Raw genomic sequence first — 7,150 nt, forward strand, 5'->3', positions numbered from 1 at the left:
GCAGTAGCACAAGTATGTCTTTGCTGTTTGCAGCTTTAAAACCAGAAAAGGGAGGAAGTGGAGTGTAAAGCCTTTGAAACCTTGAGTAAATGCACTCTTCCCAAACTCATGTCTTTTTTTCACGTCATGGTATTTAATGTCTGGGGGGCGTTATCTTTGATTCTTTTTCTTTTTTTGTTGTAGATTAAAGACATTAGATTTGTTTTTTTTCTCTGCCCAGTTTTTCTAACACAGAATGATTCGAAACAATCTTTTTAGATTTGGGAGGGGTTGGGGTTTTTTTTGCAGTCTTATGTTTTATTTTTATAGATTTGAAAAACAACTTTAAAGAAATCTTTGAGCTTGGATTAAAATTTGCAGGAACTTGGTAACAACAGTGCGAACCTTACGTATCAATTCGGCCAGTGTTCAAAGTATTTTACCATATTTTATCTTTATTTTTTTAAGAAAGTAGGACATGCTATTTTGAATGAAGCCTGCTTCCTGCAGAGACTAATACAGTGCTTCTAGAAAGGCTATAAGCAGGCTATTAAACATAGATTATTAAATATACATTCTCCTCTGTTTCTATCCTTAGCAACTGATATGCAGTGATATATGGCCCTTAAACTTTCCATGCCAAGATAATAAACTATTTTGAAGACTTCTAAGCAGGTGACAAAATTCTACGATGATGGCCTAGTCGTTCAGGCACCAGGCTAGAAACCAGGAGACTGTGAATTCTAGTCACGCCTTGGCCATGAAATCTGCCTGGGTGTCTTAGGGCCAAATTTCTCCTTTCCTCTCTCAACCCAACCCACCCAGGGGTGGGCTTCAAAAAATTTAGCAAAGTAAACCCCGAACCCCTGCGAACCCCCAGCAGCCCACCCCTGAACCAGAGGTCGTATGCAGCTGGTTCTGACCAGTTCTGGAGAACCCGTAGCAGATATTTTGCATAGTTTGGAAAACTGGCAAATCCCACCTCTGACTGGCCCCGCCCTCATCTATTCTCTGCCTCCCAAGTCCCAGCTGATTGGCTGGGTCTTCTTTTGTTGCCCTGCACAGGAGAATGGAGCTGGAAAGCAGGTTAGTGGGGTGGGGAGGGGAGGGAGATTTTGCAGTATCCTTCCCCTGCCACGCCCACCAAGCCACACCCACCAAACCAAGCCACGCCCACCAAGCCACGCCCACCAAACCGCACCCACAGAACAGGTAGTTAAAAAAATTTGAATCCCACCACTGCCCTGAACCCACCTCACAGGGTGGTTGTTGGTGGGAAAATGGCAGGAAGAAGGCACGTTGAATATGTTCGCTCCCTTGAGTGTTTTGTAAAATTAATAAAAGCAAAATATAAACAATTGCGTGAGAGGAGAAAAAAAAAAGTCTGCCCAATATTTCTGGATCACACATAAATTCATGCAATTCTATCCCCGATCCCCTTGCTTCCTTTATAAATGAGTTCTGACAATGCCCAGGAACTTGTTTAAGGAGAAGGTGGCGGCTGTGGCTCTCATCTTTTGAAGGTCTGACCTTTCCTGGCATACTTTGCCCATTCAAAAATCCCAGTTTTGGTTTTAATGTGTGTGGGAGGCCTTTACTCATTGTGCTCTGCAGCAGCTTCCTTGGGGTGTCCTTGGCTGGCTTAACCTTCCTTTTGTAAGGGGTGCCTTCCGAAGGAGGCTTTGTACTGCTTAGAAGGCGTGGAGCATGCCGGTGATTCAACATAAACGAGAACGTTTTGGTCTATTCCCTGCAGGATTTATGACCAGCTGGTCCAGCCGATGATAGTGAGTAGATGCAAAAAGCGAGCTGTAGGTTTATTTATTCATTTTTTCTCTCTGGAAATTGCTTTGAAAAAGCCATTTCCAAATGTTCTTCAGCCCTCTTTTTATTACATCCCTGCTTTAATCAGTCCTGATTACTGGTGACAAACAGGGACCGGTCCCTGCATACGTATTTCATAAATAATAGTAATAATTTTTGTGGCCAACATTTTCAGAGGCAGCATTCCCCTGTACCTTTTGCCTAAGGTTGGCAGGGCGTGACTAAGTCCATCCCCATCCATCTGGTTTTGTGCCTAAGGCAAGACTAAACTCCCGGTCTCCTGGCTGGTAATCCAGCACCGGATCCATTAGGCCAAATGGTTTTCATAGCTCCAAGCAATGCGTGCTCAATTCTGCCAAAACAGAAGGATGTAGGCAACTGAACCAGTGGCATATCAGTGCAACTGTAGAGAGATGGAGCTTCTCAGAGCACCTTGGAGGTCTTTTAGTCCAACTCCCTCCTCAGGCAGGAAACCCTATGCCCAGGGGTGGGATTCAAATTTTTAACAACCAGTTCTGTGGGTGTGGCTTGGGTAGTGGGCATGGCTTGATGGTCATGTGACTGGGTGGGTGTGGCTTGGTGGTCATATTATTGGCTGGGTGTGGCCAGCTCAACATCACTCACGTCGAGGCACGCATCTCCTCGCCTGGCCTCTCATGACTGTGGGGATGCTGCAACAGTCGTAAGTGTGAAAAATGGTCATAAGTCACTTCTTTCAGTGCCATTGTAACTTTGAATGGTCACTCCACACAAGCAAAGTACCAGCAAAGGAGGGAGAAAGAAAACTCCATTCCTGAGACAGGAAGTCTAGTCCTGCCCAGAATGTAATAAGAGTTAACGGAAAGGCAGTTTCTGTAAGCAACACCAGAATGTTTCCTTCCTGCCTTCCTTACAGGATTAGGCCAGTCATTTCTTCTAACAACTGGTTCTCTGAACTGCTTAGAATGTTAACAACCGGTTCTAGCGAATAGGTGCGAACTGGTAGAATCCCACCCCTGCCTATGCCCGTGATGGTGAACCTATGGCACACGTGCCAGAAATGGCACGCAGAGCCACCTCTGCAGGCACCCAAGTTCAGTTCCACTGCGCATGCATGCACACCTCCCACCAGCCACCTGATTTTCAGGTATCTGCCACACATGAATGAGGGGGGCAGGGCACATGCAGGAGACGCGTGCACATGTGCAGGGAGGCAGGGGGAGCGCGGGGGGTCCCACACACATGTGGGCTATGGGAGCGCAGGGTGGTCACATATGCATTGCATTATAGGTGCAGGCACGCATGCACGCTCTTATGTGCACACGCACGTACTTTTGGCACACAACAACAAAAAGGTTAGCCATCACTGCCCTCTGCCATTTCAGACAAATGACTATCCAATCTCATCTCAAAAACTTCCAGTTTTGGAGCATCCACAACTTCTGGAGGCAACTTGTTCCACTGATTAATTGTTCTCACTGTCACTGTTTGTTTCTATCCATGGCTTCTTGTCCTGCCTTCAAGACGCTTTGGAAAATAGCTTGTCTCCCTTTTCTTTGTGGCAGCTCCTGAGATATTGGAAGACTGCTATCATGTCACTCCTAGTCCTTCTTTTCATTAAACTAAACATAACCCAATTATCCCCGTATCTTTGTTGCTCTTCTCTGTACTCTGTACATAGTGCCACCATAAAAATAGGTTGAAATAACTAATGCCAGGTAGAAAAATGATCTTGCATTTTTCCATAGCAATTTTCACCCAATATGCAGAAATAGAATTAGCTTTAGAATTTTAGAAAGAAGATGCTTGTGCAAAAAAAAAAATTGAGCTGTATTTATTTAGTACTGAAAAACTCTGAATATCTTGTCTTTGTTGTATTATACTCTCTCCAGTGCTCTACAATCTTGCAAGCTCCCCATTGTTCCATTAATTCTCCAGGAAAGTTCTCATGAAGTGACTCATTCTCTGGTGAGTTTCTTCAATAACTATTCAAGTTATTCAGTGCCACAGAAGAAAGTTGCTTTTTGAAATAATCCAGCCACTGAGAAATTCATGGGGAAATTCTTTCGTTGGAGAACATTGGGTGGAATAATAAATCAATTAAATAAGAGGATTGAAAGACAATGTGTGTGCTTCACTTCAAAGCCACTGCATCAGGTAGCTGGGCTGAAGTTCTAGTCATTTTGTTTGATGGCTCCTGGCCATTTCCCTTTCTGAATCTGTTTTATCACTTAAATTGCTCTCCTACAGTCCTGTTATATAACAAAGAAGCCTCTTCTGTCAACCCAGCTGAGCTGAGATTAGGTTACTAGATTCTAGAACAAGGATCTTCAAACTTGGCAAGTTTAAGATTTGTGGGCTTCAACTCCCAGAATTCCTGAGCTAACCTGACTGGAGGAGGAATTCTGGGAGTTGAAGTCCATAAGTCTTTACAGCTGTCAAGTCTGAAGGCCCCTGTTCTAGAGATAGATTGAAGCCCCAAAGAAAAGCGTCGACTGTGTATAACCAAGCCAATGAATGAATGGTGATGTTGCAGTAACCAAACAGGCTCCTGAATGCCATGATTTGAGATAGAGTTGAGCTCAAATAATAGGTTGGCATATTTGTGGTTTCCCGGTGAGTGAGGATTATTTTTGTTCCAAGTAGCTGATTTTTTTTTTTGGCTAGATCTGCCCATGTCCGGTTTATGCCTTTAAAATTCAGGAAAGAGAGTCCAGTTTTTCATGCTTAGCCAGCAATATTATCTTCTGACCAGGCTGATGGTTTTTAATTGCTCGATACATTTTTAACAACCGAGCTGGGTATAAAACACAGAACACAGTCCCTCCTTGGCAACTTGTCCAAGGTCTTATCACTTCTGCCGAGAATGTGAATTGCAGAAAACCCGGTGGCTATCTTAGGTCAACAGGCTGATGCTGAGCATGTTTGCATGTTCTGCCCTGCCAGATGTTCTGTCTGCTCTTAATCAGCAACTTAGCAGATATCTGCAAAAGCAAGAAAGTTCTTCCCCTAATGTTGTTCTGACTGAGTGCATATCGGAGGGGGGTGGGCATCGGAGGATCAAATTAGATCTTGGTATGCTATAAGGCGAAACGATTTCTTTTTGGTAGTGGGAATTCAGAAGAGCGATGAATGCAAAAAACGTGTGCGTGTCTGCGTGGGAGACTCACCGTGTGGGCCCTTTATATCAAAGCGGTGAACACTTTTGATTCTGCGCGTAAAAACACAGCATTGAACCCCTGGCCAATCTGTCCCAGCAGTCTGTTCTCATAGCGGCCAACCAACTGCACAAGGAAGCCAAAGGTTCCCCAGCAATTGGCTTGCAGAGGCTTCTATCCAGATTAAGAAGCACTGATGACCAGGACTTCCCTAAATGTCTCCAACTGGTAGCCAGCAACACATTTCAGGAGGAAGCACTTGTTTTTTTTTAATTCATATCCCGCCTTTATTATTTTATAAACAACTTAAGGCGTTGAACGTATCTAATATCCTCCCTCTTCCTATTTTCTCCACAAAAATTATCCTGCAAGTTGGGCTGAGAGAGAGGGGCTATCCAAAGTCACCCAGCTGGCTTTCATCACTAAGACGGGACTACAACTCATGGTCTCCCAGTTTCTCACTGTAGGACGTTAGCACCCACCCCTCTCCTAGAAAAATGAAATATCCTAGGAAATATTAAAAAGGCAGAATATTTTCCCTAAAAAGAGTAGAAACTCAGAAGCAGCAGCTCACCCTTACTTTTGTTAATGAGTGGGCTATTAAGGCCTGGGCCAGAATATTTTACATAACAAAGATCTCCAGGCAGAGCTGTAATAGAAATTGCCCAAAACCCTGTCTTTTTTAAAAGTAGGCTTTATTGATTTTTTATTACATTAAAAACATAAGAAATATATCACTCAATAAATCACTCAATAATCCCCAAAGCCCTTTCATTACATCATCATCCAGCAAGGCTCAACCAAGCCTGGCACTCAGGACAGCCTACAGAGTTGCCCCTGCATGGCCTCATGGGAGTCTGACAACCCATCGGAATACAAGCTCAAATTCAAATCTCAACAGAGGGTATGTAAAGGACTCTCCGGATCTCAGTCCTTCCTTCTTTTCCTTCATCTTGAAGCATGTGATCGTTCTTCCTTCTTTGGAGCTCCAAGCCATGTGGTCCTGTCCACCATTAAAGCTGAATGCCATATATATATAAATACTATAAATACTATACTATATATATTTCTTAAGTTTTCGTGGTTTTCATGTATGGCATTCAGCTCTGTTCGGTATTTTCCACGTCATTGTAGTTGTGCTTTTAAAGTTGTATATATTTTGGCAGAATCTATCTGCCATGGTCAGGCTTCTGTATATGAACAGATGAACACAATGCGAAGCCTGATGATGGCAGATGAGATTCTGTGAAACGTGTGGTTTAAGCACAACTATATACGTGGAAACATATACATAACAGAGCTGAATGCCATACATACACATACATATATATATATGGTATTTAGGTTTCTTCGGGTATTTTCCCACATCTTAATATTTCTGTTTTTATTATAGCGATGTTTCGGCAGGTCTGACCCTTTTTTTCTTTCTTTCTTGTGTGTCAAGCTTGGCAGCCGTTTTTTTGTTTGAATTTGGTGCTGGCTTTCTGCTTTATTTGAATTGTTTTTTTCCTCACCCTCATCAAGAACACAGCAACTCGAAGACCAATAAACACAGACCCAGACTCCCAGCCAATCAGGATGAGGAAAAAAACCATTCAAATAAAGCAGAAAGCCAGCACCAAATTCAAACAAAAACACACGCGATTAAAAAGAACCCAACACACAAGCCTGAGGATGGTAGATGAGATTCTGCTGAAACGTCGCTATAATAAAAGCACAAATATTAAGACGTGGGAAAATACCCGAAGAAACCTAAATACCATACATACATACATTTTTCTATCTATCTATCTGTCTGTCTACCTACCTATATTTCCCGTTGTGGTTGTTTTAATAGGTTCGTCGGTCCTTATTTCCCCCCCTCCCAAAAAACATTTTTACCCAGTTTTGGGTAATTCACCCAGATTTGGAGAGCACTGGTCTATCAGACCGCAGGCTGAGCGCAACTGAGGTCGGCGCCAGGTCACTCCACCCGCACCAACTGTTTCCCGGCGCTCAGCCAAGCGCTTTCGATCCTGGCGCGCCCCCTAACATTTGAATCGGGACAAAAATCTGCCTGCGGGTTAAGGCTGCGAGAGGCCGGCGTGAGCTCGCCTCCCTCCTCCAAGCAACGTGGGCGGCCGTTGAATCCAACGGGCTGCGCCAGCGCCTTTGTTCCCTTTTTGGCGCTTGGGTTGCCCTTTGCAGCAGGGACGAGAGGCGCGCAAAGG

This window comes from Pseudonaja textilis, chromosome 11, assembly GCF_049901715.1.
Source record: "Pseudonaja textilis isolate UNSWEBS1 chromosome 11, rPseTex1.2, whole genome shotgun sequence".
In the NCBI taxonomy this organism is placed as follows: domain Eukaryota; kingdom Metazoa; phylum Chordata; class Lepidosauria; order Squamata; family Elapidae; genus Pseudonaja; species Pseudonaja textilis.